This window comes from Caretta caretta, chromosome 4, assembly GCF_965140235.1.
Source record: "Caretta caretta isolate rCarCar2 chromosome 4, rCarCar1.hap1, whole genome shotgun sequence".
NCBI lineage: Eukaryota > Metazoa > Chordata > Testudines > Cheloniidae > Caretta > Caretta caretta.
This window is the reverse complement of record NC_134209.1, coordinates 51,245,763-51,268,345: the sequence shown is the minus strand read 5'-3', so window position 1 is coordinate 51,268,345 and position 22,583 is coordinate 51,245,763.

The window sequence follows — 22,583 nt, the reverse complement described above, 5'->3', positions numbered from 1 at the left end:
TCAAAGCATTGCAATCACCTCCTCTAGTTCTCCAACTGGTTCTTTTCCAGACCAGGGGACTCAGTGCATTCATTTCTGCAGTTTTTGCCAGAGATTTCATTTACTATTGCATACTGTAATAAAGGAGTGAATTACAGAACTCTTGGTCTTTATCTCTTATACCATCATCTGCTTAGGTCAGCATTACAAACGGAAACATGACAGCGGACAGCACCACTTACTTCACTGGCCACGCTATACTCCTTATGCTGTATCTGTTGAATAGATAAAAATAGAGGTTGCTTCATTTTCAGAAAAGCTTAGCACTCACAGCTCCAATTTAAATCAATAGGGAGATGTAGGTGCTCTCTGGTACAGGAATGCTCTGTTTGTATATATTGTTTGCATATTGTTAATCCATATATAAAGTGCCAGTAAATGATGCTCAAGAACATGTACCATAGTTCCTAGTATTATAAGACCACCAAACTTCTTGTTGTGTTCTGGAAATAGCTTCCTCTGTGAAGTTCTTTACGTGCATTGCTTAATACTCAGCATCTCTGAAGATCAGGCACAGAGGACTGACTTCAGTTTTTGGGGCTATCAATTCAGCAACTTTACTGGATATTAAAAATTCACTTTCTTTAAAAATATTCATTTTTAAAAGATGAGATTCCTTATTAAACTAATCACATGGGAGTGTTTACAAAAGGTGAAGTTGCTTTACAAGAAATCCTTTAGAGGATATGACTAATAAACCTGTACTTTTTTTATATTATTATTGCAAAATGTTGAGTCAAATCCCACTCATATTCTTACATTTTGATTTTTTTCTCTTTAAAAACTTTCATTCATCTCCTGGATGGAAAAACACCAGATAAACATTTGAATATATGTAAAAGCAAACCCTGCAATTTCAGTTCAGAATTCAGGATTCTCATAATCATTTCAGTTTAATGAACCCCAAGCATCATCTGCAGTGCTCACATCCCACCCTCTGCAAATGGTGAGCCAAATTCTACTGTCAGTCTACACCCATGTGAATCTGGATAATCCACAGAAGCCAATGGGCTTGATTCACCTTTCCTATTGCACTAGATTTACATTGGTGTAACAGCCAAATTTGATTTTCAGTTTGTATACATGAGCAAGGAAGCAGTGAGGAATATTTCAGATGTCAATTGCTATTCTTGAATGTACAAGGTAATGTTCTATGAATTACAAGCAGGTTGTACATACAGTGCATAAGTGTTTAATTGCATCATTAATTTGCTACACTTATGTAGATTATCTGAAACTATATTTTAATAGACATTTTAAATACTAGTAATAAAATACTTCACACTTCTACAGCACCTTCTTTTGGGCTAAAAAAGCACTTTATAACCAATCATGAATTACTAGGGCTCTACCAAATTCATGGCCATGAAAAATGCATCCCGGACCATGAAATCTGTTCTCCCCCCTTGAAATCTGGTCTTTTGTGTGTTTTTACCCTATACCATAAAGATTTCATGGGGGAGACCAGCATTTCTCGAACTGGGGGCCCTGACACAAAAGGGAGTTGCAGGAGGGTCACAAGGTTATTTTAGGGGGGTCATGGTATTGCCACTCTTACTCTGCATTGCCTTCAGAGCTGGGTGGCCAGAGAGCAGCAGCTGATGGCCAGGCGCCCAGTCCTGAAGGCAGCACCCCACCAACACCAATGTAGAAGTAAGGGTGGCAATACCTTACTATGCCACCATTACTTCTCCGCTGCTACCTTCAAAGCTGGGCAGCTGAAGAGTGGCAGCTGACAACTGAGGGCCCAGCTCTGCAGGCAGCAGCGCAGAAGTAAGGGTGGCAATACCTTACCATGCCCTCCTTACTTCTGCACTGCTGCTGGCAGCGGCTCTGCCTTCAGAGCTAGGCTCCCAGCCAGCAGCCGCCGCTCTCCAGCTACCCAGCTCTAAAGGCAGTGCCGCCACCAGCAGCAGCACAGAAGTAAAGGTATCAGTATCACATTCCCCCTACAATAACCTTGCTACCCCACACAACTCATTTTTGGGTCAGGACCCCTATAGTTACAACACTGTGAAATTTCAAATTTAAATAAATAGCTGAAATCTTGAAATTTACAATTTTTAAAATCCCATGACCATGAAATTGTCCAAAATGGACCGTGGATTTGGTAGGACCTTACGAATTATACATAAAAAAAACTATGTTAAAATATTAAAGTTGCAAATTCAGGAACTCAAAAGCTAAGAAATGCCAAAATTAATGTTACCCATGCAATCTTAATTCAGCCTCCTTGTGTGTATGTATTATGGTACATTCTTTAATTCTGTAATAATGTAGAATTTTCCCCCCAAGATCTCTGCCTCATTCAGTGCACAGAATAGACAATACTAACTGAATGAGCAGCTATTCATTATTTTATTTTCTCTTCACTGTTCAATATGTGGCCCCATGCCTTATTTACTACGCAATATTCAAACCCTGCTCTGAATGCAAAATAATTAATTTCCTCATGAGCTTTTCTATTGTGCTGATCACAGTAGTAGGTAAGTGTTTCACAAACATTAATTATTTTATTTTCACAACACCCATGTGAGATTAGGGGGCATTATCCCCATTTTAAAGATGGTGAACAGAGAGGTTAAGGTCAGAAAGTATTCACTAATTTTGGGTGCCCAATTTGGGACATCTAATGTCTGATTTTTCACAGTACTTAGCATTATATAGCACTTTAGATGGTCAAAGGATAGCTCCCACTCAGCGCTTCTGCAAATGAAACTCCACGGTCTCAGGTTGGGCACCCAGAAAATGAGCAGCACACAATTAGTGACCACCTGTGAAAAATTTGCTTTACTTGTCTTGCCAGCACCACAGAGGAATTTGGTGGCAGAGGCAGGGATAGAATCCAGGTCTCCAGAGCAGCACTCAACTACCTTAACCACAAGACCATCTTTTGCTTCCAATTGTTCCCTCCCCTTCCAACTTCTGCAAAAAGTGAGGCAGAGCCCCTACAAACAGCCTCTTTCACTACACAATTTGACTTGTCCCCTGAGTAGGTCCATCCTGTGCACTGAATGAACCAAGGGTCCTGTGGAAAAAATAGTACCTATCTGTAACTAAAGACTGATAATGCCATCTTCTCTAAACCCACACCACTGTTTCCGTCATTGTCACCTCCCCAACTGTCAATCCCAGTCTCCCTGCCTAGGCTCCTCATGCCAGTATATACTCCAGGCCCCTTGTCCAGCCAATCCCAGTTCTCCAGAGTTCCTCATCCAATCTCCCTCCCCCCACTGGCTCCAAGACCCAGTCTCTCACCCCCCGCCACTTTGCCTCCTCATCCCAGAATCCCTCCTGCCTCTCAGCACCTCCCTCCATGTCCAGCTGGTCCTAGTTTCTCCATTACCAGCTCCTCATCTGATCCATTTTCCCCACCACTGGCTCCTAGTCATCCCCATATCCCCTCAATGGCTCCCAGTCAGGGTCTCCTTGCCCAGCCAGTCCCAGTTGTTCTCCTTCTCCCCTGTACCAGTTCCCAGTTCCAGGCTTTTTGTCCCAGTGTACTCCCATGACCCCACAAACCCAGCTCTTTTCTCCTCTGCATTTGAGTCAGGTAGCTTCCTCCACCCCAGCAGGGGGAGCCTTGAGAGCACAGGAGAGAGAGTCTTCCAGCTCTTAGTTCCTATATCAAGCCCCCATCTAGACTTGCAGCAGCCAGGAACAGAAATTAAGGAAAAGTCCTGCTCAGCCCCTGCTGCTGTGGGCTGGAGCATACTCAGTGTAGACAGAATCTTCAGAGAATTCAGCCACCAAACAAGAATTTATCCACTAACACATCTGAGCATATTTGAACTGAGATTTTTCAAAGGTTCGCCAAATTTGGTTGAATTTTCACAGGAACAGCAAAAGGCATAACCCTGACACAACAGCCACCCCTCACCAAATTTCAAGTCCCTGCTCCAAAGCATGAACACACTAAATGCTCTAACTACATAATAAATAACAACAACTTAACAAATTTGTTAATATGGGCAAAACAATTCATTTCCCCCAATCTTGTTCTCAGAAATAGTTGAACAATTTTTGCTTACACTTTCCAGAATAACTCAGCTTGAGGTAGACACCTAGAATGGAAAATTTCAGCCCAAACAGTTTGTTTGGCAAAGTTATAAGGTCTTAAAATGGAAGTGTCAGGCAACCCTGTCTATAGGTAATGCTGTCTACACCTATAATTATGTCATGCAGTACCTCTGTGATGTAGGCAATTATCCTCCCCACTTTACAGATAGTGAAATTAAGACATAGGCACATAGTGGATAGAGTACTGTTCTGGACCTCAGGAAACTTGGGTTATATTCCTGGCTCTGACACTAGCTGGCTGGATAACATTGGAGAAAGTCACTTCATTAATCTGTGCCTTAGTTTCTCCATTGGAAAAATGGGGATAATGATATTTGCCTCCTTTGTGAAATGCGTTGAGATCTACTGATGAAAAATACTATCTAAGAGCTAGGCATTATCATTTTTCCACATTAAGCAGTGGAAACCCCCAACTTGAACTTGCATATTGTGAAAGCTAGGCCTAAATAATATTGAATTATGACAACAATCAGCAGGTCTGCCTGGCTCTGGTAATATAATTCACACCACTGGACAGCGAGAAGATTTTGAACCATTCTAGTAAGCACACAACAAAAAGCTGTATTTTTCCACCTTCCTAGCTTCAAGACAACAACTGCAACTATGTAATATTATTTTCCACTAAAGTTCCCCGTGAAAGAAAAAAAGAATCCCACGTGAAAAACTGGGTAATAAGTTTCACACGCAGTTTTATTAAGTGATTGGTGATACTATTGCTAACATTTATGTTAAACAGGGACACTTCCTTTTAACATAGGAAATTTGTCTCCCACAGATCTCAGTTTCACTTAGATCTCTTTCTTAGACATTAAAAATGGAATCTTTTGACATTTTTGTTCAATCACATATAGCCAAGAATTGGGGGGGTGCAATACTAAAAACACTCCACAGCATACAGTATCAAAGGATAGAGTGTCCTATGAAATATTTTTTCAATTTCTCTGAATACTGTCTACAAATTATTTATTGAGATTTAAGGGCTGCTCCTGACAGTACCTGTAAAAGTAGTTCTTTATATAGACATTTAAAGGGAATTCCCCTTCCTTTCCATGAGCAATAACTACAAATAACACAGATACATGCAATTAATGGTTCAGTCATGCAAAGTGTTGAATGCCCTCAATTCTCACTGAAGCCAGTGGGATTTGAGGATACTCAGTACCTTGCAGGAAGCACACAAAACCATTGAAGATTGATCAAAAACCTGCCACTAATCTAGGATTACGATTTGACTGTTTTTTACTATGATAACATGACTCTCCTTTATGAACTCCCACGTTATTACACATTCAAAAATGAATCAGAAGGTTAACAGGTACAAGCAAAACTAACCTTATCTCTCACAATACATGTGTTCACAGTAACCTCTCTAAGATATGACATGGATAAAAAGAAGGGCTGTCAAGAGATTATAAAAATTAATTGTGATTAATTGTGCTGTTAAATAATAATGGAATACCATTTATTTAAATATTTTTGGATGTTTTCTACATTTTCAAATATATTGATTTCAATTACAATACAGAATACAAAGTGTACAGTGCTCACTTTATATTTATTTTTATTACAAATATTTACACTGTAAAAAACAAAAGAAATAGTATTTTTCAATTCACATCATACGAGTACTGTAGTGCAATCTCTTTATCATGAAAGTTGAATTTACAAATGTAGAATTATGTGCAAAAAGTAACTTAGTTGAAAAATAAAACAATGTAAAAATTTAGCGCCTACAAGTCCACTCAGTCCTACTTCAGCGAATCGCTCAGACAACCAAATTTGGTTACAATTTACAGGAGATAATGCTGTCCGCTTCTTGTTTACAATGTTACATTAAAGTGAGAACAGGTGTTCGAATGGCACTGTTGCAGCCGCCGTCGCGATATTTATGTGCCAGATGCGCAAAAGATTCATATGTCCCTTCATCTTCAACCACCGTTCCAGAAGTCGTGCGTACATGCTGATGATGGGTTCTGCTATATAATGATGCAAAGCAGAGCAAACCGATGCATGTTCATTTTCATCATCTGAGACAGATGCCACCAGCAGAAGGTTGATTTTCTTTTTTGGTGGTACGGGTTCTATAGTTTCTGCATCTGAATGTTGCTCTTTTAATACTTCTGAGAGCATGCTCCACACCTCGTCCCTCTCAGATTTTGGGTGGCACTTCTGATTCTTAAACCTTGGGTCGAGTGCTGTAGCTATTTTTAGAAATCTCACATTGGTATCTTTGCGTTTTGTCAAATCTGCTGTGAAAGTGTTCTTAAAACGAACGTGTGCTGAGTCATCATTTGAGACTGCTATAACATGAAATATATGGCAGAATGCAGGTAAAACAGAGCCGAAGACACACAGTTCTCCCCCAAGGAGTTCAGTCACAAATTTTATTAACACATTATTTTTTTAACAACCATCAACAGCATGGAAGCATGTCCTCTGGAATGGTGGCCAAAGCATGAAAGGGCATATGGATGTTTAGCAGATCTGGCATGTAAATACCTTGCAACTCCGGCTACAAAAGTGCCATGCAAACGCCTGTTTTACTTTCAGGTGACATTGTAAATAAGAAGCAGTCAGCTGTGTCTCCCATAAATATAAACAAACTTGTCTGTCTTAGCGATTGGCTGAACAAGAAGTAGGACTGAGTGGACTTGTAGGTCTAAAGTTTTACATAGTTTTGTTTTTGAAATCAGTTATGTAACAAAAAAAATCTGCAATTGTAAGTTACACTTTCACAATAAAGAGATTGCACTACAGTACTTGTATGAGGTGAATTGAAAAATACTATTTCTTTTGTTTATCATTGTTATAGTGCAAATATTTGTAATAAAAATAATATAAAGTAAGCACTGTATACTTTGTATTCAGTGTTGTAATAGAAATCAATATATTTGAAAATGTAGAAAAACATGCACAAGTATTTAATAAATTTCAGTGGGTATTCTACTGTTTAACAGTGCAATTAATCACAATTTTTTTTAATCATGATTAATTTTTTGAGTTAATCACGTGAGTTAACTGCAATTAATTGAAAGCCCTAATAAAAAGGCAAGTATTAGAAAGAACAATTTGGCCAAATTACAATGTAGGGCCAGATCCTTGGGTTCAGCTGAGAGTGCTCAGCACAGGACCTGGAGGTTGCGGGGCCCTAGGTGAACAGGGCAGAGAAACTAACAAATATCTTACCTGATCCCATGCAGATCCCTTGGAAAAGATGATACCCCCTCAGACTTATCTTTTAGACAGCCACTGTGGGGGTGCCAAGGAAGGCCATAGGATATGAACATACAAAAAAACCCAAAAAAACACACCCCAAAAGAAAAAACCTTACATTAAACATAGGTCAAGCACTGAAAAGCCAGAATTAAGGTTACTTATGCCACATTCTTTCTCCCCCCCTTATACCATTTGACAGTCTTAATTAAAAGATAGTATACTATTTTCCCCCACATGCACAATCAGCAGGGCTTGAACCCTGGATCTTAAGATCCGTAGCACATACCTCTTCCACTTGATCTCAGGGAGCAACTGGTAGCGAGGTTCTGCTTGGGTTCTACACGTTACTCTGGAAGAAGAGTTAGTGATTAGAGCAGTGGTTACAGACAGGATAGCTAAGAACCTATTTCTCAAACGTCCTTGTTACTACTGACTTGAGTATATTTTCACTGGGTGATTCAGGAATTTAATTGAGATTTAAATGTAACAAAACAATTATTAACAATAATATTATACTCTTAGTACTTTAAAGAGAAAGGTGGGATTTTCAGAAGTGCTCAGCGTTGGCCTAATTCTGCTGCCAATGAAGTCAATAGAAGTTTTACAAGGTTACTCACCCTGTGCAGTAACTGAGGTTCTTTGAGATGGGTGTCCCTGTGGGTGCTCTACTCCAAGTGAAGGTATGTCCCTGTGCCTTTGATTGGAGAATTTCAGCAGCAATACTCATCTGGGTCATGCATGCGCTCTCTCCCTGTCTCGTGCCACTATCAGCACCTATCTAGCACGTGCGACCAGATCGCCCTCAGTTCCTTCTTTACTGTAGAGTTTGGAAATTTAACTCCAAAGTAGAGGGGAGGTCGGTGGGTAGTGGAGCACCCATGGGGACACCTATCTCGAAAAACCTCAGTTACTGCACAGGGTGAGTAACCTTCTCCTCTTCTTCGAGGAGCATCCCTGAGGGTGCTCCACTTCAGGTAACCATTGAGCAGTGCACCTCATTGTACGGAACGGGCTTCGGAGTTGCATGAGTACCTGATAAAACTGTAAGACCTAACAATGCGTCTAATCTTGAATGTTGGTTGATTGCATAATGTTTTGTTAACATGAGTGCGGACGCCTAAGTGGCTGCTCTACATAAGTCCATGATCGGCACATTGTTTAGGAAGGCTATTGAAGTTGAAAGCAATCTGGCGGAGTGGGTTCGAATCCCCACTGGGGATTGCATATCCTTCTGTTGGTACCAGAGGTGGAGGCACCCAGAAATCCATTTATTTCTGTTTGGAAATAGCAGAATCTTTAGATCATTCCTCAGTGGAAATAAGCCTCTGTGAGTTTCTGAATGGCTGAGTTCAGTCAAGGTAGAACCTGAAAGCACACCTGACCCTCTAGCATATGTAATACTGAGTCCTGTTTACTCCCATGAGGTTTAGGGAAGAATGAGGGAAGATGGATTGGTTGGTTGAAGTGAAAGGTTGAAGGTATTTTAGGGAACAATTTTGGGTGGGGTCTTAGGGTGACCTTTTCCTTGAAAAAGAAAGTCTTGCAGCTGTACATTCCAGTCCGGTTGGCACTGTAACACCCCATAGCATTTCTGTGGTTGACACATGTAACAGCTCCAGGGCTCTTGCTCTTTTGGCTTGGCCGAGGTACCTTGCCCTACCAGGACCTCCAAGCATTCGACACAGAAGCACCTGCAGCAGCTGTCATTGCTACACAGCAGCAGCTCCTGGGTGCCTTCGCAGCAGACGGTGCAATAGGACTGCTAGCTATCCTCGTCCATGGTGTACGGCTCCACCGCTTCCACTGCTCTCCTGCAACTCTGCAGCAGACGGTACAGTAGGACTGGTAGCCATCCTCGGACATGTAGCTTCGCCGGGGGTTCTGGGAACGTCTTCCCTGCCCGGCTCCTAGCAACCTCCAGGTCATGGTATACAGCTACATCACTTCCGCTGCAACTCTGCTCTCCTGCGAGCTGGAGGCTTCTGCCTCAGGCTGCTCTCCCAGCTGGCAGCAACCCGTAGTCATGTCTACCCCTTGCTCCCATGGCTCATGAAGCCTGGACAGTAGTAAGGAGCAGTTCAACTATAGGCCGAGCAAGTGCAGAATGGTGGTAGAATGTGGCTTTGGATGTTTAAAAGCTCGCTGGCGCTGTTGGTCAGACTTCAGCGCAACCAACGTTCCCATTGTTATTGCTGCTTGCTGTGTGCTCCACAATATCGGTGACAGTAAGGAGGAGACGTTTATGGCAGGGTGGGAGGTTGAAGCAAATCACCTGGCATCCAATTTTGAGCAGCCAGACACCAGGGCGATTAGAAGAGCACAGCAAGGCGTGCTGCGCATCAGAGAGGTTTTGAAAACCAGTTTCATGACTGGCCAGGCTTCAGTGTGACAGTTGTGTATGTTTCTGCTCGATGCAAACCCACCCCCTTTGTTGATTTTAATTCCCTGTAAGCCAACCACCCTCCCCGCTTTGAAGTAAAGTAACTATTGTTTTGAAACCATGCATTCTTTCTTTATTAATTAAAAAAAATGAGATAGCAGACAAGGTAGCCCAGGTGGGGTGGGGGAGGAGGAAAGGACAAGACCACATTGCTTATTGTAGCCACACTAAAAATCAAAAACTGTTTGAAATGACAGCCTTCTGTTGCTTGGGCAATCCTCAGGAGTGGAGTGGCTGGGTACACAATTGTCCAGATAGGGAAATATTACACCCTGTTTGCGGCGGTGTGCCGCCATGACTGCAAGAACACCTGTGGTGCTGTCAAAAGACCCAAAGGTAGAACTTTTTATTGGAAATGTTCTGTCCCCAGAGTAAATCTGAGGAACCTCCTGTGAGCGGGATATATGGTTACATGAAAATAGGAGTCTTGGAGGTTGAGGGCCGAGAGCCAGTCCTCCTGTTCCAGTGCTGGTATTATTGTTGCTAATGTGACCATCCTGAACTGCTGTGTCTTTATGAATTTGTTGAGTTTTCCAAGGTCTAGAATAGGCCTCCATCCTCCGTTCCTTTTCTGGGTTAAGAAGTAATGGGAATAAAATCCCTCTGTGTTGTGGTGGTACCTGTTCCATGGTGCCCAGATATAGGAGATGGTTTACTTTTTGCCACAGAAGGTGTTCATGAGAAGAAGGGTCTCTGAAGAGGGAAGGGGAAATAGGATGGGTAGAGGGGATGGAAGTAAATGGTATCAAGGATTATTTCTAGAACCCATTTGTCTGTGGTGATGGATTTCCACGCTGAATAGAAAGGGGTCAAATGGTGTCTGAAATGGAGGATGGTCAGTGATGGTGTCAGCACTGATGAATGGGAGAGGTCCTCAGGCCCTCGACCAAGCCCTCAAAATTGTTGTTTCACAGACGGTTGTTGGGATACTGATGACTGAGGTGGTCAATACCTTGGAGGTCTCTGTCTCTGTCATTGTGTATCATATTGTTGTACATATGTGGCAGATCTTGAGTGCTGGGAGGAATAATATTTACTCTATTTTCTCTGGTTGCAGGTGTGTGTATCCCCAAGGTCATTCAGGATGTAGAAGGCCTCATCCATCTTTCTGATGAACAACCTCTGGCCATCAAAGGGGAGGTCCTCCACAGTGGATTGTACCTCCCTGTGAAAGCTGGACAGGTGGAGCCACAATGCTCAGAGCATAACTATAGTGGTGGCCGTGGAGCATGCCACTGTGTCTCCCGCATCTAGGGATGCCTGTAAGGCAGTTCTGAATAGACGATGGCCCTCAGAGATGATGGCTTTGAATTGGTCCCTTTTGTCTTCCAGGATGTAATCAATAAAGTCTGAGAGTTTGGAATAGTTCATGTGGTTGTATTTAGCAATCAACATGGCATAAAGGGTGAGCTGAAATTGCAGAGTGGATGATGAGTAAGCCTTGCAGTCATTTCCACTCCTTGTCAAATGGAGTGGATCTGGATTGGTATTATCTACTGTGATGATTGACAGAGTCAACAACTAAAGAGTTCATTGCAAGGTGAGAAAATAAAAAGTCCATCCCTTTTGAGGGGACAGAATACTTTTTATCTGCTCTCTTGCAAGTGACAGGTATAGTTGCCACTTGCCGGTATATGGTCTGCCATATGTTTTTGGCTGGCTCCATAAGTGCTTCATTTATTGGAAGCACTATTTTTAATGACAAAGTTTGTAGAATGTCTAATAATTTATGTTCGGACTCTGAAACCTCCTCTAGAGGGATCTCTAGGGAATCTGTGACACTTCTGAAGAGCTCTTGGAAATGTTTGAAGTTGTCAGCAGCAGTGAGTGGTGGAAGCATTATAGCCTCATCTGGGAAAGAGGATGAAATGTTGACTGGTGGTGTCCTTTCCTGTTGCAGGGCCTCCTCCTGTTCCTCAAAGCTTTCCATAGGAGGCTCTGATGGTGCAGCCAGTGAGGGTGGTAGGGGACATCTAATCTTCTCCTTGGAGGCCTGGAGTATTGTCTTCTGTATGCTGCCCATGGGTCACAATAGGGCCACTATGTGAGAGATGGTCTACGTGGTAGCATCCAGGGGTGGCCATACTAGGTCTGGGTGTCAATCCTGTGATAAGATTTAGGCTGTACAGGTGGGCCTAAGATTGCAGAAGTTTGGATGTGGGAGGAATAGTGTAATGAAAAAAAAACACGCCACCTCCTCGCTAAAAAACAGGATGGTCACATTAGCAACGATAATACCAGCACTGAGGGGCAAGAGGTGAAGCAGGTTGACTTGGTACTGGAGATACATTGGTATTGAAGAGTGATGATTCTGGCATTGATGAAACAAGTAGATCTTTGTGTTGCAGGAAATAGTGCAGTGCTGATGGTTTCAGCGCCAAAGTGGTCAGTGCCAATGACACTGTTCCATTTGCAGGAAATGGTGCAGACACCTGAGTGCTCTGTGCAATTGGAGTAGGTGGTGGTGCCATAGCCTGCGGGGAGTGCGTTGGTGCTGCATCTTTAGGCGGCTCCATCAGCACTGTAGTGGACGAGATGGGCTTCTGTTTGCCCAGGCCCAGCCCGTTTGGGGTCACTGGCTTTCATGGTACATGCAGAACCTGACATCTGCTGGCAGAGCAATCCAGCAGTGCACAGACAATCCAGGAAGTTTTTTAAGAGTGTTGGGGACAACTTCCTAGTGCAACTACTGGAAGAACCAACCAGGGGCCGTTCTCCTCTTGACCTGCTGCTTACAAACAGGGAAGAATTGGTAGGGGAAGTAGAAGTGGGTGGCAACCTGGGCAGCGGTGACCATAGATGGTTGAGTTCAGGAACCTCACAAAAGGAAGAAAGAGTAGCAAAATATGGGCCCTGGACTTCAGAAAAGCAGACTTTGAGTCCCTTAGGGAACTGATGGGCAGGATCCCCTGGGAGGTGAATATGAGGGGGAAAGGAGTCCAGGAAAGCTGGCTGTATTTTAAAGAAGCCTTATTGAGGGCGCAGGACCAAACCACCCCAATGCAGAAAGAATAGCGAATATGGCAGGCGACCAGCTTGGCTTAATGGTGAAATCTTTGGTGAGCTTAAACACAAAAAGGAAGCTTATAAGAAGTGGAAACTCAGACAGATGACTAGGGAGGAGTATAAAAATATTGCTCGAGCATGCAGGATGTAATCAGGAAGGCCAAAACACAACTGGAATTGCAGCTAGCAAGGGACGTGAAGGGTAACAAGAAGAGTTTCTACAGGTATGTTAGCAACAAGAAAAAGGTCAGGGAAAGTGTGGGACCCTTAATGAATAGGGGAGACAACTTAGTGACACATGCGGTGGAAAAAGCTGAATTACACAATGCTTTTTTTGCCTTGGTCTTCACAGACAAGGTCAGCTCCCACACTGCTATTCTGGGCAACACAGTATGGGAGGAGGTGATCAGCCTTCAGTGGTGAAAGAACAGGTTAAGGACTATTTAGAAAAGCTGGACATGCACAAGTCCAGATCTAATGCATCCGAGGGTGCTGGGGGAATTGGCTGATGTGATTGCAGAGCCATTGGACATTATCTTTGAAAACTCATGGTGATCGGGGGAGGTCCTGGATGATTGGAAAAAGGCAAATATAATGCCCATCTTTTAAAAAAGGGAAGAAGGAGAATCCAGAGAACTACAGAGTGGTCAGCCTCACCTCAGTCCCTGGAAAAATCATGGAGCAGGTCCTCAAGGAAACCATTTTGAAGCACTTGGAGGAGAGGAAGATGATCAGGAATAGTCAACATTGATTCACCAAGAGCAAGTCATGCTGACCAACCTGATTGCCTTCTATGATGAGATAACTGGCGCTGTGGATATGGGGAAAGCAGTGGACATGATATATCTGGACTTCAGCAAAGCTTTTGATATGGTCTCCCACAGTATTCTTGCCAGCAAGTTGAAGTAGGGATTGGATGAATGGACTATAAGGTGGATAGAAAGCTGGCTAGATTGTCGGGCTCAGTGGGTAGTGATCAACTGCTCAATGTCTAGTTGGCAACTGGTATCAAGTTGAGTTCCCCAGGGGTCGGTCCCGGGGCCGATTTTGTTCAACATCTTTATTAATGATCTGGATGATCAGATGGATTACAGCAAGCTGGGGGGAGAGGTAGATATGCTGGAGGATAGGGATAGGGTCCAGAGTGACCTAGACAAATTGGAGGATTGGGCCAAAAGAAATCTGATGAGGTTCAGCAAGGCCAAGTGCAGAATCCTGCACTTAGGATGGAAGAATCCCACGCACTGCTACAGGCTTGGGACCAACTGGCTAAGTAGCAGTTCTGCAGAAAAGGACCTGGGGATCACAGTGGATAAGAAGCTGGATATGAGTCAGCGGAGTGCCCTTTTTGCCAAGAAGGCTAATAGCGTATTAGGCTGCATTAGTAGGAGCATTGCCAGCACATCGAGGGAAGTGATTATTCCCCTCTATTTGGCACTGGTGAGGCCATATCTGGAGTATTGCATCCAGTATTGGTCCCCCCCCTCCCCCCCGCACTACAGAAAGGATGTGGACAAATTGGAGAGAGTCCAGCAAAGGGCAACAAAAATGATCAGGGGGCTGGGGCACATGACTTATGAGGAAAGGCTGAGGGAACTGGGCTTGTTTAGTCTGCGGAAGAGAAAAGAGTGAGGGGGATTTGATAGCTGCCTTCAACTACCTGAAGTGGGGTTCCAAAGAGGATGGAGCTTGGCTGTTCTCAGTGGTGGCAGATGACAGAACAAGGATCAATGGTCTCAAGTTGCAGTGTGGGAGGTCTAGGTTGGATATTAGGAAACACTATTTCACTAGGAGGATGGTGAAGCACTGGAATGGGTTACCTAGGGAGGTGGTTCAATCTCCATCCTTAGAGGTTTTTAAGGCCTGGTTTGACAAATGATTTAGTTGGGGTTGGTCCTGCTCTGAGCGGGGGTTTGACCTCCTGAGGTCCCTTCCAATCCTAATTTTCTCTGATTCTATGAACTGGAGGATCCCGTTGCCTCATATGTATTCAGCCGCTGTGCTGTCAGTACCGAGGATAAAGAAGGAGCTGGAGACTATTTCTTTCTCAATGGCTCTTTAATGGGGGAAGTTGATGGTCTTTTCCTCATTACCTTTTTGGAGGAGTGAGCCTTCCTCTGTGAAGAGGGTGAAGTTTCTGGAGTTCGTTGTCCAGAGGAGGTCTGATGGCTGAGTTCAGATGCCAGGTGCAGCGATTTCTCCATAAGTATAAGTTTGAGATGCAGGTCTCTGTTCTTCCTGACACAAGCCTTTGTGTTGCTGCAGTGAGACCACTTTGTGGGATGTGTCTCTCACCTAAGCACCGGATACATTGAGAGTGTCCATCTGAATCTGGGATTGCCTCCCAGCAGGAAAGACAACACCTGAAACCTGGTGAACCAACCATAGCTCGAAATATGGTGGTTCAGCCCACTATTTTAAGGGGTAAGAAAATATATGTATAATAATTTTTAAATGAAAAAATAAACAGGGAAAGAAAAAGGGTAAGTAAATGTAACTATTATACTAAGACTACTCTAAAAAGCTATACTAAACACTAAATAAAGCTTTTGGTTTGACCACTGCTGGGAACTGTCTCAGGCCGAGGATGGTTGAGAAGGAACTAAGGGGGGAGGGAAGGGTCTGGTCACGCACACTAGACAGATGCCGACAACAGCGTGAGATGGGGAGAGCTCATGCGTGACCCAGATGATCACTGCTGTTGAAATTCTCCGATCAAAGGCAAAGGGTTGCACATTCACCTGAAGTGGAGCACCTACAGGGGACATTCCTCGAAGAAGAGCAATGACTTAAATTGGAACAAAATTAGACCAATGCTGAGAACTTTTTTGAGGAAGGGAACCCAACAACCACCACCCAAAAACTGTATTACAAAACATTAGCCTTCTCCCTTTGAAGTCAATGCAAAGCTCCCATTGGTTTCAATGGGATCAGGATTGGGCCAGTTTATTTAGCATCAGATACAACAATCCTGTGAGATACAGTAGGAACTATTTTCATCCTCATTGTACCCATGAGGAAGCTCAAGGAAAGAAATTCAGTGACTTGCCCAAAGTAACAAGGGGAGTCAATGTCAGAACCTGAATGACAACACAGGAATTCCTGGCCCCTATTCCTGCCAGAGGCCACACCTCTTCCTCCCCTCCCCCGATAATCCCACAGAAGCCAGCCAGTATTAAAAACACATAAACAATTGAACGGCTTTCAATAACCTCCCAAAGAGGCCAGAGTGAAGAGTTAGACTGCACACTCAATGGTGAACCATGCAGATGTGAAAGGAAAACCCCGAGTTACCACAAGCAGGGATATACCTGTTATTGGGGGGAACCCCTATGTTGTACACATGAATCATGTAGAGCAGTAACGAAATGAGAATCCAAACCACAAAGGTACTGTGTGTTTATTTTTAGAACATTGTCATTAGTAAGGTAGGAAAAGGAGCAATTATGTTTCAAATTGTTTCCTGCACTCTAAAGAGAAATTATACACCTCTCACACACACTGCATACCACTTATATTTTGTGAGATATTAGATCAGTTTTATCACATGAGGATTAATTACTAATCTACCTTGGACTGACCAAATCTTATACAAAGGGTTTCTTCATGGAGTCAGAGATAGTTGATTTTATTTATTTAAACAAACCCAACAACAAACCCTTTCAGCTACCAGGACTTTTCAATCTGCACTACAGCTACCGATGTACTTGCACAAAACATTTTCATTAGCCTTGTCCCATGCATTATTTGCTTCTTGTCTCAAATTAGTTTATCAGGTCACTGGGGCAGGAAACATTGCTACTTATTTGTACAGGATTTGGAAAACTGAGCCTTGATCCTGAACCATAGTCCTAATAATGAATATACTCAACGTACAGCCAATATGTCTTAAGCTGTTTATTCTAATAACCATAAACGCGGGTTTGGAGGAAACCTGCCATCTTGCACATCATGCTGCTGATTGAAACGCTCAGATATGAGATTCTACTTTTCCTGAAAATTCAGTCTCTTCTCTGCAGTGGCGATGCCCAGAACCTGCCTACATTTTCCCATGAGGGCTCTCCTGTTATACTCCTTATCCATTGCCCTTAATAAGCCTTCATAAACCCTTCTACTTTTTAAATGCATCCCCTGAAATTACTGCATATGGGGCAAGTCATCTGACAAGGGACTATATGTTTCATTCCAGACAAAAGTTGATTCCGTTTTAAGTAGAGATGGAACTGATCTGAAAATTTCCAATCCAGATTTGGATCCAAACTTCCCTTAAATTTCTGCATTCAGTATTCTAGTTATCATGCATCCTATAAATATGGACCAGAGTCAAGAATTTTGGATCTGGATCCAGATCTGAACTTTCCCAAAGTGCAAGGAGGAATCTGAATTTAGTGATGCATTTTAGGCCCAGCTTTACTTTTAAGAGAGCTGACCGACACCAGCATTATTGCGCTATAGTCTTAGACAGATGTGTTCTCAAAGGAGCCATCTGAGTCGTGTTTCTTAGGGAATGCATATATACATTTCTACTGTCTTCTCCTTTTCTATGGCAAGGGAGCTGATTAGCAATGTTCAAATAACCAAGTCCAGTTAAGTGAGCCAGTGCATAGCTTTAGAAGTGCCTTTGTGTAAATCTAAGATACCACTGATTTACAATGTGGCCCACAGTTTGCAACTCGTGTCCATAATTACATTATCTCTCATCTTCCTGAGATGTGAGAGATGACAGCATCTGCCATGTAAAGTTCTGAAACTGTTCAATGGAGGCCATTGTTTCCGAGGTAGGTTGAAGCCTAAAAAGTTCTTTTGGGGCATCAGTGGTCAAATGTTTGTTTGGGATATTAGCATTATCCGAGAATTCTTTCTAGTGTGCTTGATGATTGAATAAGAGTTTTAGCCTGGCCCCAAAAAGGCTTACAGGATTTCAGACATGACTTTGGAAGCTTCTGGAGGTCCTCATGAAGTGGTAAATTCAGGCTGGCCATAGTTTGATTGTACTCACAAGCTCTCTCTCTCTCTCTGCATTTTGAATGTCGGTATATATGCAAGAGTGGACAACCAGTGGATGGGGTGTTGATTTCAGTATTCCGGTTACAATTCTCATCATTACATTGAGCTGCATGTTCAGAGATGTGGTATGGGAGCTGGCTGCCCAGACTGATGCGCTGTATTCAGTGGTGGAGTACAACAGTGCTAGAGTCACTGTTCGACGTGCGTGTGCATCAGTACCCCATGGTGTGTCTGTGGGGATTCAGACAAGGTTGGTCCTTGATGTTGCCTTTTTACATGTCTTTTCCAGCTGAGCTACAAAAGTTAGGCATCTATCTGTGGTTACACCCAAGTATTTCAGATAGGAATCATTTTGGACCCATTCACCACCCAAAGACGATAATAAGTGGTAACTTGGCAGTTTTGTTGATTTAGGTGAAAGACTATTAGCAAACTTTTGGAGGCAACGGGGCGTACCTTCCAGTATTGAAAATATTCTGCTATTATCTTGAGGTTAGGGAGCATGTTGCCGATGGGTGGTAAAGAACAAACATGATTGGCAGACCTATTCACGACTATACATTTGACAGGGAAGACCCCAAAAAGGTAGCACGAGGTGACAGTCATTGCCCTCCTCAAACATGGGAAGTCACCAAACAATGCTGCAAGCTATTGCCTATCATCACTCCTCTCCACAATTTGCAAGTTAATAGAGAGGGTTTTATTGGTCCAATCCTGTCAAAGGAATAGGCAAATTTCAGACTGGGACAAAGTTACTGCGACCAGTCACATTAAAGCTGCCTTCCAGCAGAATCTAACACAGGAAAGTGCTGACAAATTTACCCACCATCAGTGACATAGTATGAATATATGGGCTATTGCTCAAGGCATCAATGGCCATCAAATACTGTAGCACTATGTGACTCCTAGCCAGAATAGTGTGCAACCGTAGATAGTGTCCTTTTGCATACAAAGATCAGTAAAGCACATACTCTCAATGATGGTCTGCTTCAAGGATCCATGCTGGCTCCTTCACTGTACAACATCTACATTTGTGACTTACCTGACACAATTTTTCATAAATTCATTTATGCTGACATCTCATTCCTCCATGATTTTTCATAACATTTATGGACGCTGCCCAGTGTACACTTGAATTAACTCAACAGAATGAAATATATTCCCATTATTGGAGAGATATATATGCAAGTTTTCAAGTTCCTCCACAAGACCAGCTCCTCCACTCCCAGAGAGGTAAGGGGCAGCATTTGCCCCATAATGCATAACATTAGGGGTGGAAGGTCATGCCACTTCTCTTTCATTTTATTCATCTGAATGGAACACAATGAGGGAAGGAAACACATTTTCACACATCTTGCAAACCAAATCAGACCAGATCATTTTTAAAGTTTCTAAAAATGTTGTTAAAGAACCCCTCTGCATCTCCATCCCTGGTAACCCACCAAACTATGTCCTGCCAGCATCTCTCACCCCCTTTTGCCTTTCCATAGACTCACTTCTTGTCTCCAACCCCTTATCAGAGAGTTTAGTTACTGCAATTTATTGATAAATTAAATTTTCACATCCTCTGGAAGGTGTAAAGGCTTGTCCACATATCAAAATTAATCCAGAATAAAGCAGGATGTGAATTTAAAGTGGATTAACTATTCCTGATCAACTCCATGTGTGGATGCTCTTATTTCAGAATGAGAGTGCCTTATTCGGAATTATTTTAATGCATTTATAGATTATTCCAGAATAAGAGCTCCACACATGGAGTTAATCATGAATAGTTATTCCAGAATAACGTCCTCTGTGGACAAGCCCCAACACAGTGTGGGCATGTAGAATTTTACTCCATTAGTAGCAGGATGTACCAGCTGCCTTCTCCAAAAGGTAGTAATGGCTTCACTTAGAGAAGTCTGTTACCCAGAGAGGTGCTACTGAGTATTCTTTGACAGATTCAAAATGGGAAAGCTACTATCACCAGACAGAGGGCAAGTCAAAGGGCCAGGAAGATATATGTGGATCTGAGGGTGAGGAAAGGTTGCACCTACAAGTCTGGATAATTTCAATTACTTCAACTTTTGGATGCTCCTCTGAATAATGGAAATTTCTTAACTTCTGTCACCAATTATAATTTCACTGCAGGATCAGCAAGGAACTTACAATGATCTGGAAGCATCAAACAGTTCTTTAAACACATAGGACCAAATCTGAACCCAACCTCAAGCCAGCATTTACATTTTCTACCTGCAAAAATTCAGGTGTGGTCTTTGCATGCACAAAATCTGCAAACAAGATGGTGGTACAACAGAAGTGATGTGACAAGTTCCTACAAGGAAATGTGATGAGTATTCTGTGAGATCCTTATTAAAGGCTGGTCAAAGCCTTCTCTCTCAACACATGCAAACTATTCTGAATAACTAGCAAGAAACGTTTCCTTGAAATGGAGATAAGGAGTGGTTAAGTCATTATACTAAGTGAAACTATTTCCCCTTGTTTATTCCTTCCCCCCCTCCCCCCCCCCCATTGTTCCTCAGCCATTCTTGTTAACTCCTGGAAACGTGCTGGAAATGGCCCACCTTGATTATCACTTCAAAAGGTTTTCTCTCCCCCCACCCCACTCTCCTGCTGGTAATAGCTCATCTTAAGTGAAAAGAAAAGGAGTACTTGTGGCACCTTAGAGACTAACCAATTTATTTGAGCATAAGCTTTCGTGAGCTACAGCTCACTTCATCGGATGCATACTGTGGTAAGTGTAGAAGATTTTTTATACACACAAAGCATGAAAAAATACCTCCCCCCACCCCACTCTCCTGCTGGTAATAGCTTATCTAAAGTGCTCCTTTTCTTTTTGCAAATTGGTTACTCTAAGGTGCCACAAGTACTCCTTTTCTTTTTGCGAATACAGACTAACACGGCTGTTCCTCTGAAACCTCTCCTTACAATGTGTATGATAATCAAGGTGAGCCATTTCCAGCACAAATCCAGGGTTTAACAAGAACGTCTGGGGGGGGGTAGGAAAAAACAAGGGGAAATAGGTTACCTTGCGTAATGACTTAGCCACTCCCAGTCTCTATTCAAGCCTAAGTTAATTGTATCCAATTTGCAAATGAATTCCAATTCAACAGTTTCTCCCTGGAGTCTGGATTTGAAGTTTTTTTGTTGTAATATCGCAACTTTCATGTCTGTAATCGCATGACCAGAGAGATTGAAGTGTTCTCTGACTGGTTTATGAATGTTATAATTCTTGACGTCTGATTTGTGTCCATTTATTCTTTTACGTAGAGACTGTCCAGTTTGACCAATGTACATGGCAGAGGGGCATTGCTGGCACATGATGGCATATCACATATATCACATATATGTGTGATTTGCAAATTGGATACAATTAACTTAGGCTTGAATAGAGACTGGGAGTGGCTAAGTCATTATGAAGGTAACCTATTTCCCCATGTTTTTTCCTACCCCCCCCTCCTCAGACGTTCTTGTTAAACCCTGGATTTGTGCTGGAAACGGCCCAGCTTGATTATCATACACATTGTAAGGAGGGTGATCACTTTAGATAAGCTATTACCAGCAGGAGAGTGGAGTGGGGGGAAGGTATTTTTTCATGCTTTCTATGTATAAAAAGATCTTCTACACTTTCCACAGTATGCATCCGATGAAGTGAGCTGTAGCTCACGAAAGCTTATGCTCAAATAAATTGGTTCGTCTCTGAGGTGCCACAAGTACTCCTTTTCTTTTTGCGAATACAGACTAACATGGCTGATACTCTGAAACCTGTCATTTCTGTAGCAGCGGATGGTTCCTGATTTGTTTGCATATCTGATCCACATTTTCACAACTTGATTTAAGGATAGCAGATTTAGTCTGATGATACTTTTTAAATTAAAAAGTGAAAAATGCAGAAAAACACTGATGTTACAATAACAAATATATGTGGCATAATTATGGTATTGTATATTACATAACATCAAATAAGTTACAAAACTACAGAGATTAAAGTTTGAGCGGTATAATAAATGACAATATTGCACATTGACTCAGCTTTTTCCTTCCTCTTGCTTATTTGAGCATATTTGGGATAAGTGTATTGAATAAACTATTTTATTCAATACATGTTATTAATTGTTAATCGTTATATTCACCCTTTTATAAACGCTTGAGGAAGTTAAAGTCCTTGTCTTGAGGAAGTTAAGGAGCTTATGTTCAGTTTCTATTTGTAGTGTGTTCACTGAATGGATTCCAAATCAGGAGACATTCCATCACTTTCCCATTGGTGTGAGATCCCTCCAAGTGAAATATACATTCAGTGGTTTTTCAGATTTCCATATTATTGTAATGCTATGGTTTCTAAAGCTGTATATTAACATTTTGGGGGGGTTATTTATTGTGTATTCTGTAATATCTTGAAACAAACAAATATTTGGAAAATTGTCAATTCTCTACATTTTTATTGAAAACATTTTACAGATGAGGCCAAGCCCAGATCATATATAAAAGACTAGAATTTCACTAAAAATTAGATGACTATATGGAGTTTAATAAGGTAAAGTAATTTTTCTACTTGTAACAGTGAACTGCCCTTTCTGTGGTCAAGGAGGGAACTTCCCACTGATGATGCATTTACTGTTCCCCACTTCTCCTTACTGCATGGGACTGTTATTGACCTACTAGCATTAAGAAACTAATAAAAAAATGTTAAGTGTTTAAAAACAAGTTTAAAAATTCTATAGACGAGATGGGAGAGTTAACATTGTATCATAACCCCTTACTCATTGGTTTGTATTACAATCTTCATATAATTAAA